Genomic DNA, 12963 nt, shown 5'->3' with positions numbered 1-12963 from the left:
GTATTCCGCTTAAAACGCAGTCTGTTTCTACGAATATAGATAAGTTAAAGCAGACTATAGATAAGTACTAAAGTTACCTAAGATGTGATAAATAGTTTAGAGTTATCGCGCAAGTTTAATTTTCACAAACGGATTGCGTCTAAGTGCCGATTTCACCGACGTAGAGTGACGTTTAACCGAGGAATAAACAGGGTGTAGTGACAGTTTTCGTATTGAAAACTTACCAAAATAACACGCTCAGATAACACTTAAGTACTTTACGTTGGTGAAACCGGCCTTAAAGCGGACAGGTCTGGAGTGTAGATGCCGATGTTAGTTGGAACACGTTGTTGCTTTAAAGCGCACCATCTAGTGGAACTTTATATCACTGCCTTCAAAATATACAAAGAATATAGCCAATGCCGATTTGGTTGAGCAAACACATCGATGCAAATAGAACGATCTGTCGAAAGCGCGCCGATTTTTAAAGTGAAATTGCTTTTGAATTCTGTGCCCCTTTATCTAGATTCAGCGGCGCGTGGTTACGGGCCGATTATTGTTATTGGTACCCTTAACGATTGGATTGAAAGAATTCACATACTTTTCCTGATGAGTACCGGTGTATTCATTGAATAGTTACTATAGTTGTACCGTTAAGTACTTAAGAATTTTTTAAATCTGACACAAACTAGTCCTTGACTGCAATCTCACCTGATGGTAAGTGATCATGCAATCTAAGATGCAAGCAGGCTAATTTGGGAGGACTATAGCAGTTTCATTAAACATATATCTACCCTTAATCGGTTTCTACTCGTCATCGTGCTGGAGTTGCGCTAAATCGTGTGGGTGGTAAGTAGCCAGACCAGGAATAATTTATGAAATATAAATTCTCACATTGCCCTTGCTGAGACTCGAACCCGGGACCTCCCACTTACAAAACCACTGCGCTCACCATTATTCAAACGACAATCTAATTGAGACAACAATATACCTCATAATATGTACCTACGTAGAATAGTAACCAGGTATCTATACTAAGTAAACACTTTGTCGTTGACATCGAGGACCCAACTCCTCGACCCTGATGCCATAAGGAATTGCATTCCTAAATCCTGGTGATCCCTCGAGATTTTTAAAGGATCATCCGTTTAAATGTTTTTACGTGGTAGAGAAACAAGTTGCATCAACGGGGACGTGTTATTACAGAGAGGCTACTTTTGTCCTGGGAAATCAAAAGTTGTCATTTTTAAAAACCTAAATCCACGCGGGTAAAGCTGCGGACATCAGCTTGTCTAAAATAAAACGATCTTCCGTCCAGGTGACGATAATGGCAGGAATTTTATTGAAATAACAACGCGGTGGGTCCCAGGTGGTACATTTCCAAGCAATTCGTTGAGCAGCAAAACTTAGTAATAACAATTAGAACTATTATCTACCTATAGTTAGGTATGTTTGTACAAGTTAGTTAAGCACAAGTGGCAAGTAATCGCTTAGTAGCTCTTAGCCGAGTAAGCACATCAGACGCCGCCCACTCGCGGTCTCGCTGCATCAATGCAGTGTCTAACTTCTCAAATATCGGCCAGGGAGTCAAAACTAAAGTTTGTAGTTTGGATGTGGCAAACATTTTCATATAAGAACTAAAATAACAAATTAATTTAGACCCGGAGCGGAGCGGAGTGTGCAGTGATGTCTGAAACGGAGACGAGAAGAGATGTTTTTCAACAGGGGTGTATCCACCGAAGCTCAGGCACAACTCACATCTCCGCATCGATCATGCCATCCTCCTCTCTCCTCCGCTCCTAGACGAGATGCGGAATAACGAAAATTAATTCGTTGTTTAAATCACATCTCCTCTCCTCTCGTCTCGTCTCCACTCTGGTGGAGTCTGGGTTATACTTAGTCCATACAAAATGACATCTCACTCTCCATTTTAACTCTATGGGTCAATTGTCATGCCAAAAGTATGAGTCACTTATAAAATCGTACTTTTGACATGATATTTGGCACACTTGTCGATAATAGCGGGCTGACTTGGAAAGTTTTACCCCTGATATGTTTCTACGCAGAACACTAATTCGCTTAGCGGCATGGCTTGGCCGGTAAGGTGGAAACTAGCCACGGCCGAAGCCTCCCACCACACGAAACAAATTTTCTGGTGTGAGGTCGCCATTCAAGCACCTTGCGACGCCAAGGCTATTAGTTCCTAAGGTTGCCCTATCCACTTAAAACTCATACATCAAGTGCTCGCCAAGTTCGGTAAGTGAATAGTTGTCGTCCAAGTCGTAAGTAAACCGGGCCACGCGAACTTCGTCCTCGCCATAATAAGATGTGCGCAGCCATTTTCTAGCCGCCATAAACCATTCACTACTACTGTGATATATGAGGAGAGTTTACTTTTCTTTGCTTAATCTAGGTTCTAGCCACCTAAGACCTAGATCCAGTGATGTTATAATTCTGAAATTAATAGTGTAGGAGAATTTTTCATCATGGGTGGTGCATATTATGCTGTTATGTAGTGCAGTTAGTAACAGATTGTAACATATTATGATAAAAAATGGTTAAGAGCGAGTCGGATTGGCACACAAAGGGTTTCGTACCATCGTACCTACAAGGAATAACACTTTTTTTTAATTTTAAAAGCAGCCATTTTGAAATTTTTATTCTTTGTTGTTATAGCGATGGAAATACACATTCAGTGAAAATTTCAACTCTCTACCTTTTACAGTTTACGAGAAATAGTCCGCTGACAGACAGACGGACGGACGGACGGATGGACAGGCTTCCGTCACCCTTCGGGTACCTCAAGGACATATTATACGTTAGTAGGTATAACCTCGGATATGACTTAAGGAGCCAAGATCTTAATTACCAGGTTATTACTTATTACCACTTTGTATTATGAAATTAGTATGGATAGAATTCAAAAGAGCCAAGTTCTACAAGGAGTCATTTCCTTGGTAAGTGGATCTTCATCATCAGCACGTCAACTAATTACTCCAAGTTAATTATACTGGCGCATGTATCCAGCCTTTGTTATTCAAATACGGCGCCGCCACAGCCGCAGCATTGAGGTACAGACCATAGAGATGTAGAACTCATAGATACACAGAGAATTTAGAAATGCTAGTAATAGTAAGAATAAATGTTTTCTACGTCCATGTAGATACATCAGGCGTTTCTTATCGGAAATTGCTGACATGAGTGTTTTGTTTTTTAATATTAAGATGAATGTCAATGCCCAACAACGCCATAATTATCACGATATTCAACGCGTTAAACTGAGCGGCAATACTTGAACGGTTAACGTCTAATGTCAATTGGGTTGAAATTGTTAAACGCCAAACGGCAATGTGCATGCCGTTGCATGTTGAACATGGCTGCATCTACGTTAAACGGGAAACGCCGTTGAACATCGCGTTGTTGGCCGTTAATGTGGCCGGGAGATAACAATTTAGCAATCTCTACGCAAGTGGGACAAAAGACATTTTACTATTATTATACCTACGAGTATGAGGTCAAAAATAAATAAAAGGCCAATTATTATTTACCTTTTGAATGACAAAAATGAAATGTTATTTTAAGATATAAGTTAGCCCTTGACTGCAATCTCGCCTGGTGGTAAGTGATGATGCAGTCTAAGACAGAAGCGAGCTAACCTGGAAGGGGTATGGCAGTTTTTTATTTAACCCTTTAATTTCTACACGGCAGCATACCGGAACGATAAATCGCTTGGCGGCACGGCTTCGCCAGTAGGGTGATAAACGGCCGAAGTCTCCCACCAGACCAGACCAGTGAAAATTTCAAGCCAGGGAATCGAACCCGAGACTTCCCACTAATAAAACCACAGCGCTTACCACTGCGCCATCGTCAATGAAGTGAAAATTGTCTTTTCGTTCACCAGTCATCACGGAACTTAGCCGCCTCTAGTATATGACACCTCCAAGTCTCCACAGCCAGTTGACCGCTTGCTTAGTCTAGAATCTAGCTTGTTAACGTAATTAATATTAGTTCTGATAATATTGTTATATTATATTAATTGTTTTGTTAACAATGATCAACTGATAGAACTGCTGTTCCTTAATGAGCAGTTTAATGAAATAGAACCAGTGGCTGAAACAATTAGTTTATTGGCAGATCTATCCCTGCTTTGTCGTTGTCATCGTTAAATGATAGTCATCCATGGGCATAGACTTTTTGTATAGTGCCAATGAGATGCCAATATGGAGTCACAAACAATATGAAGAGTAGACGGTTCGTGCGGCTAATTGGCATTTGGCACCGGCTCCAAAAATGTTTGTATAGAACTACATTAACTCTTGTATACATAATCTATAGCTATATTAACTAATAAATAAAATTGAAGTGACTGTCTGTTTGAACGGGCTAATCTTCGGAAAAATGGAGCAGTTGTGTTTTTCTACCTATGCACTATCTCCGAGATTTCGGAACCAATTTGCGTAATTTTTTTTAATCGATAGAGGAACTTTGCGACATTGTTCCATAAAAGATTTGGATTCCAATTCCTCAATCCTGATGCTGCAGAGGATCTGACCAATCCACGCGGGTGAAGCTGCGGGCATCATCTAGTTTTAACTAAGGTTCGAAATTTCACTGAACAAAATATAAAGCTGTTATGCTGCATGTGTATTTACTTGTAGTGCAACGAAACGGGTCTAAATATACCTCAACTCGCCTGCATTGTCCGGAACGCTACCCGGGGACAATCGGGCTAATTCCGCCCGGCCCCGGGACGCTGACTTGTTTAGAATAGGGCCGTAGCTGCAAACAATAATGCCCACAGATCCAGTGGTAGCTTGCAGACAAACAACATATCTGACAAAAGGAAAGATACAAGAGGTAGATGTTGATAAAATATTATTATACGGTGAAGGACAATATCATGGGGAAACTTGCATACCTGAGAGTTCTCCATAATAATCTCAAAGGTGTGTAAAGTCTGCCAATCCTTACTGGGCTAGTGTGGCTATGGCCTAAATCCTTCTCATTCTGACAGGAGACCTGTAAGTACAATGAGTACGGGTCTGTATGTATGTGTATGTGAGTATGAGAGGGCTGAGAATGGATTGATCATGATGATGATGGTGATGAATCAGTATCCGCCATATCCATACTAATATTATAAATGTGAAAGTGTGGCCGTCTGTATGTCTGCTAGTTTTTCACGGCCCAACAATTTAACCGATTTTGGGTACAGAGTTAGCTTACATTCCGGGGACGAACATAGGCTTAACCTATTGGTATAAAATTTGGTATAAATATAGCTTGCGTCCTGGAAATTGACATAGGCTACTTATTATCCCGGAAAATCAAAGAGTTCCCATGGGATTTAAAACAACCTAAATCTACGCGAACAAAGTCGCGGGCAACATCTAGTATTCTATATCTTTGATCCCACTTTCCTTATAACCATTTTGTACGACACCAATCTATTCATCAGGCTTTGTATCGCCATAACGAACCAGAGCCGCGTGGAACATTCATCAATTTCTTATTCAGAAAAGTCGATAACTTAATGGTATTCATTTGCGAATTCAATTTAACTGTTGTGACATCGATAAGTATAGTGCCTTACTTTATATCGATATAAAAAGATTTGATAGTAATGGAAGCTTGGTGATGCCCGTGACTTTATCCGCGTGGATTTTGGTTTAAAAATACCGTGGGAATTCAGAAATAACAAGTCGTAATTATAAAATTATAAAACCACGACCTTTCAAAACGAACTAAAAAGTGAAAACTTTCCCGATTGAAAATGGCACCATACAGCTGCCATATTGAATGTTTTCACTTTATAGCCATTGTCACTCGGAATGATGTAAGATACATCCAATGTAATATGATGAGATGACATACATCCAAATCTGTTGTCAGAAGATAAGTGGAATAAAGAAACTCACATACGTACATATATGAACCTTGAAAATATTATTATATTCCTTTTTTTAGGAAGCTGCGTATAGTACGCGACAGGTCGAGACGGCAATCGGGGTGGGAACGCCCGCACAGCCACAGTTTCCACGCTTACTCGGTGCGGGCGAGCACGGTTGACGTGCGGATGTGCAAAGTGTCCCCCTGCCTCATACCCCGATTGTCAACTCGACCTGTCGCGTATACTTATCATTCTCCAGGTCTTTAAATTATATATCCATACAAAAAACCACATCGATCCTTCACTCTGTTGCGCGGCCGTGAAATAAGGATAAATTACATACAAATTCACCCACTTTCGCATTTATAATACCTATTAGGATACATCGTTACTGGGTGAAAGAAAATAATATCAAACGGAAGCCTTACTAATACGAAAAATAAATACTTTGCAATAAACAGGACATGTTTTTTTCCCCACGGTAAAAATATGATTGGGTTTGTTTTATTCGTGTACCAATACGAACGAATTTGTCGATAAAAATAACTATCCTTATGTACATCACTAGACCGGGTAACGCTGGCGTTAATCAAAACTTCTTATTTGTGTCGTATTTATTACACAATTGCATGAATTAATTAATTGTTTTACTTAGTAGTTGGTATTTGAGTAGTTTTGTCATGATATTATAATAGTTATTTCGATAGAAGATGAATGCTTGGTTTGTCAGTAGGGTGGTAACTAGTCACGGCCGAGGGCTCGCACCACATCAGAAATATTTTAGAAATGATTTATTACCAAAAGACCAACAGGAAATCGGTCAAGTGTGAGTAGAACTTTCACAGGAAGGGTTCTGTAGTCTGTACCATCTTACAAGATATAACACTTTCATTTTGAAGTTTTTATTATTTTTTGTTATAGCGGCAATAGAAATACTATGTAGGTATTTCTATTGCCGCTATAACTTTAGGAAAATTTTAACTCTGTCTATTACGGTTCATGTGATACAGCCCGCTGACAAACGGACGGACGGACAGACAGCGTAGGCTTAGTAATAGGGTCCCGTTGGTAGGGCTCGGGTACGGTTCCCTAAAAACGAAGAAATGAAACAGCTGATATTAATAAATTTCATTATCCAATATAACTTTTGTTCGAAGTCATCCGAATCCAAAAACTTCAACTCAACAAAACAGGCGAGCTCTAGAATTAGGGAATTTATATCCGAGATAATTCAATTCACTAATTGTTTGATCTTGCTGGATAGCATTAATCAATTTCTTATACAATTCGACCGTTAACTTTGGATCCATTTGCGAATTTAATTTTCGGCCAGGCGACGTTCGGCCTATGAGTACCAATATCACGGCTCAACCGCCTGGAGACGGTAAATATTTTTCCAATGTTTGAGGGCCTTAGCCGGTCCACTGACAGCATGAACTGTACTGTGTGGCACTGACTATTATATCTATGAGACATATAGAATATTAACGACGTATCACTATGATATACAATGTCTCTTTTTTTTTAAAGAATAAAACACCACATATTCTTAAACGATGTAGGAAAACATTGCGAGGAAACCTGCATTCCTGGAAAGTCTCCATGATGTTCTCAAAGCTGTGTGAAGTCTGCCAATCCACATTCCACAGTCAGTGGTAGGTGGAGGGTGGGCTATGGCCAAAACCCTTATCATTATAAAAAAGACCCGTAATCAGTAGTGATGGGTTGATGATGATGACATCTAATTTATACATACGTTAGTAGGTAGGCGTTCAAACTATGAATAGAACGGCCAATGACCTGCCCATTATGGAAAAGCTGCATCAAATAGCTGATACGTACAAAGTGGTAATCATAAAAAATATTAAATTATACTTAAGTTAATATGTAAAATGAATAGTTAACTTTGTAAAGGTTTTTGCCGGAGCCTCGAGCCGTTTGCGTAAGTGAAATAAAGAGTTTTGAAATTCTGAAATTAAGTCGGTATAATTATTTTGGCACATTCGAATTGATCGTTTGATCAAATTGCTCGACAGAATTCGGTCTCTTTCTAAATAACGATCGTGCCAATCTACACGTTCGCCCGTGCCGCGCCCACCTTTGCATAATCAGATTCCACTTAAATTATGACTTGAATGATTTATTCCTGAAACTTCGCGATGAAATAAGGTTTTTTTTTGCCGCTTGAATTGATTATTGAAGCTTATTTTAGTCAATCACTTTCCTTGGTCCTTGTCAAATATTTTTTAAACATCCGAAATGATAATGTCTTAAAATAATAAGATAATGTAATTTCAGATTACGTTTTTCACCTTCCAAGACATTCGGCACCTGCAGTGCAAGTGGTAAGATTCTTTTGACGATTGAAAAGTATTTCTAAAAGTTTGTTTCAATAAAACAGCTTTCTTTTTCTAGCTTACAATCGGATTTTTTCTTTGTGATCATATTAAAAAGAAGAGATCCGTAGTCTTAGCCAGAGTAACCGATATAGCTCAAAAAATAATATTCAAAAATTCAAATTGCTCAAACTCGAGTTATTGTAAACAAAAACAACACTTTTTCGTAAATGGCTAAATCTGTTCTAATAACCGTGAAGCACTTATAAAGGGGACTCCGATTTCCAAATTGAAGAGGCCTAAGGAAATATTTTCCATCGTCGGGCGCTACGTGATAATGTTAAACGAAGACAACTTAATTTTTGCTTTTGAAACGATTATTTTTTTCCTTCGTTTATGTTTCGAGAGCTCGTGGAAAGATTGTTGCATTGCAATTAGGCATTGCAAGGTCTAGATCTCCTGAGGATGCTTCGGTGTCGGGGCGAAACGTGCGTCGAGTGGTGTTGGGATCTGTGTGGCGCTGCGTGGTGGTGGTGCGTGTGGTTTGCTTGGTGGCTGGCTTTTCCTGCATTTTTATCAGTGGGAGGGCGGGCGGCATGTTGCACCATACAGATTTCTTTGGTTTAGCGGATTATAGCAAATTAAGCTTTTGGTTCCTTGTATGGAATGGAATGGAAAAATCCCTTTAAAAGTTTCAACCAGCTCCCTGTCCGTTAGGAAACGTTTGCCATTCAAAACGTGTATCGCCGAACTCCCACGGCAAATAAAAATTTATTATTCCCCTTATACCTTCAATCGCTGTTTTGATTTCTTTCGTTTCTAGTTTGGTCTTCTTTAACTTTTTGTCTCAATGTACTTATTTCATCTTTAGTCGTTGTTTCAAAGAACAAGTTCTGAAGTTCGATTAGACGAGCTAATATTTAACATGAATCCTTGACTTGAGGTACTTACATTTACTTTCTTCAGTTCCGAGATTCTTATAAATTATTCAAAAATAAATCTCAATAAGTTCTGTATCTTCTCTAAGCGGTGATCTTAAGGTAAGTCTAATGGTTAAGACGTCGGCCTTTTATTCAGGAGGGGGTTCGATTCCGGGTACGCACCTTTGTATTAAGCAATTAAATGTCATTTACTTCAACGGTGAAAGAAAACACAAGTGTTCTACATAGAATAGAATAGAATAGATTTTTATTCAAATAGACTTTTACAAGTGCTTTTGAATGGTCAAATAATTTACCACTGGTTCGGAATGCCGTTCGATAACGATGTGTGAAAATTGAAAGTGAAAGAATTCTCAAAGGTGTGTGAAATCTACCAAACCGCATTTGCTTGGCCAGCGTAGTAGACTTTGTCCTAAGCCCTTCTCATTCTGAGAGGAGACCCGTGCCCGGTAGTGGGCCGGCAATGGGTTGATCATGATGATGATCAGGTTTTCTCACGATGCAGATGCTTTCATAGTTAACACCAGTGCTCAAAATACATATATCTCTGAAAAGATAGATTGTGCGTGCTCAAAATCCAACCCCCAACCCCCCGACTATTAAACCGACGTCTTAACCACTAGGATATACCGCTTTTATCACCCTTCAGTATGGAACCTTAAAAATGACACACACAAAGTCAGATTTTAGCTGATATTTATATACTTACAGAAAACTGAATCACTAGAACAAACTTGAGTTAAGACGTTCTCGACCTTAATAGTAATCCCATGGAATAAGTATAAAGTGCATCGTAAGCAAGGCACAAAGCTATTATTTGGTAAGTGGAAAGTTTCAGGTGAGCACTAATTAAGACAACTAAGGGCTCTCGAGTCAGACAAGCGAAGGCCCTGCTTAGGAGCTCATTCCGTGAAATTACACAAGGGAGACTCTAAGTCGTACGGCCTTAACTTTCGGGTGCGGTCCAGGTTATAAGAAACACAAATATAAAAAAACTAGCTGATGGTCGCGACTTCGTTCGCGTGGATGTAGTTTTTTAAAAATCTACTGTTGATATTCCGGGAAACTATTTGATTTTCCGGGATAAAAAGTAGCCTATGTGCTAATCCAGAGTAGAATCTATCTGCATTCTAAATTTCAGCCCAATCCGTCCAGTAGTTTTTGCGTGAAGGAGTAACAAACACACACACACACATACAAACTTTCGCCTTTATAATATTAGTGTGATTCTGTTCAAATAAACAAGTCCTTTTGAATCATCAAAAAAATCTACCATTATAAGTTCAATGCTGAGGTTCAATGCCACTAGTTCGGAATAGAAATAAAATGAATATTTTATTGATCAAAAATCTGTTGTTACATAATATGAGTGTACCTACATAATTTAAATTACTTAATTAAATTTTGTGTGTGTGTTTGTGTGTGTACGACCGAATTAACCGTTCTAGACGACGATAAGAAACTATAGTTTATCAAAAAGATTATTAATTCAAGCTAGGTATGAGCACAGTTTTACGATGTCGTAAAACTGTGGTACGAGTTCTACTTGCGTAATTAAATCATTGGCTTTTAAGATGTGGAGTCATTACAATTAATTGCACTCTATAAAATACTCTTCGACATTAATTATTTGTCATTTATTTCTCATGACATAATAATGATATACGCATCCATTACGATTCCATATAGTTTACAAATTGCGTTATTCAGTAATGCGTTTTATTGCCGGTACTTTTGTGAAATTATTGTGATTTAACTTCCAATTACAGTGCTATGATCCTTAATTTCATTTATTTGGTTTTTGAATGCAATAGCATCGAATAGGTTAATCAAGGAGAATCGACGTAACGAAATAAAATACATATCTTCGTATCTAGACTATATTTTTTTCAGTGTTGTAGAATACAATTTAATCCATAATGCACTGTGGCACCCTTTACTCACCTCAATAATTTTTTTCGTTGTTTTTAAATATATTTTCAAACTTTGTATTAAGCTTTAGTGAAAATATGTAATGTCTAAAAAGTGAGTTACCGTAAAAGTAAAATCTGTATTCAGTCATAAAGTCCCGACCTACAGCCAAGATACGTTTTATGTCGTGTTTTATTTATATTAATTTAGCTTGTTAATTTCATTAGGCTAACTTATAGGTAAAGTTAATAGAAAATATTAGGCATATGTATATCTGTGGATGCGCGATGACTAAGATGGTATAACTTAAAAACAAAAGTATTGGCAGTGAGTGAGGACTGCCGACAGAAGAGAAAACTTAAAACTATTAAATAACAGTAGTCTTATTGTTTTTGATTTTCAAATTAATTGTAATATCAAAAATTTTACATTAGTTTACTTTTCACATACTTTGTCGCCATTCCGAGCACTATTGACATTTATCGATGACGCGACTTTGAAATTTCCCTATCCCTATCCTAATAACTATTATTTGATTCATTCGCTTTTTCTTATAATTTGAGTCCAAGGCGAAGATCGCCGGTAGAAAGCCCTAAATCGCGTTACTGTCGAGCGAGTGTTTATAATCGAGCCCCGGTTGTTGCCGGTATAATCGAGATTTAACCGGCTTTGGCCGGCTTCATCCGGTTCGATGTAGAAAAAGAAATAGCTGAAGATTTGGATGTTATACAAATATGGAATGTTGAATGTGGAAAATATAAGGAAAAGATGACTGACTAACTGATCTACATAATTATTATTTTAATGTACAGCTCAAACTTTTGGACGTTTCGGTTTGAAAAGCATGCAGGGAGCTATTATAACGTGCTAAAAAAGTATTTTTGAAAATTCTTCTTCTAAAGGGGTAAAGTAGGGCTTTGAAATTTTCCATGCAGACGAAGCGCATATAAGCTAATAGGTATAGAAGATATTAATCATTCTAGTGAAAAAAGCTAAAAAGTGAAGAAAGCTAGTGGTTATGAAATTGGCTTTCTATTTGGGTGGCCTGGGGTTTGATCACGGAACCTTTGACCAAGCAATATCACTTGGTTTTACGGCGAAGGAAAATATCGTGAGAGCACTATGGAGAGACACTTGCAGGCTGCATGCCTGAGAGTTCTCCATAATATTCCCAAGGGTGTGTGAAGTCTGCCAATCCACACTTGGCCAGTATGGTGGACTACGGCCAAATCCTTCTAATTCTTAGAGAAGGTGCTCAGTAGTGAGCCGGCGATGGGTTTGATGATGATGATGATGATGAATGTTCCTTATATGTATTCCTTCTACAGAAACCTCGTCTCGCTACCATCACGCTTCGAGCCTGTTAATAAGGCTTTAAATAAATAATAGTGCTTTATCCGAAAATGGACGCGTTGTGGAACACTGGCGGACAGGGTGGCCCGCACCCTAATTAAACCGAGCTTAAGGGTGCTATCATAAATATTAATTAACTTTTTAATAAATGAAAGTTTCATGACGTGCCATGTAAAGTATCATGACATGATATGTTTTGAACCAGTAATTATTAATTATTAATCTAGCCCATAAAGTTAAACAGCACTAAAGCCCGATTCCTACCAGCGAACTATTGATACGAGTAGATAGCGATTATTGATTTTGGAAGCGTCAGACATAGTAAATTGTTTTTCTGACGCTCGGTGTATTTTAACACTGTACTATACATATATACTCTAATGTAATAATATCTATTTTTTCCTCTTTCATTTGATATCCCTCTCGACACAATAGTAAAATAAATTTTTAGACCCTCACTTTTGTGGATGTACCTAACATCCGTTAGGTCGATTTTTCGTATAAAATGTAGCCTATGTCAACCGGACCATAATAATGAAGCGATTGACACCTC

General features: G+C 38.3%; 1 long non-coding RNA gene across 1 annotated transcript; it reads left to right on the top strand.

The window, feature by feature from the left end:
- Positions 1 to 1814: 1814 nt before the first annotated feature.
- Positions 1815 to 12397, top strand: LOC123874219. The gene is made up of 3 exons (XR_006797862.1): positions 1815 to 1868; positions 10241 to 10245; positions 12386 to 12397. It is a non-coding gene; the product is annotated as an uncharacterized LOC123874219 (long non-coding RNA).
- Positions 12398 to 12963: the final 566 nt, after the last annotated feature.

This window comes from Maniola jurtina, chromosome 18 (genome assembly GCF_905333055.1).
Source record: "Maniola jurtina chromosome 18, ilManJurt1.1, whole genome shotgun sequence".
NCBI classification, from domain to species: domain Eukaryota; kingdom Metazoa; phylum Arthropoda; class Insecta; order Lepidoptera; family Nymphalidae; genus Maniola; species Maniola jurtina.
The sequence above is the reverse complement of the archived record's forward strand: the minus strand, read 5'-3'. Positions and strand labels throughout refer to the sequence as shown.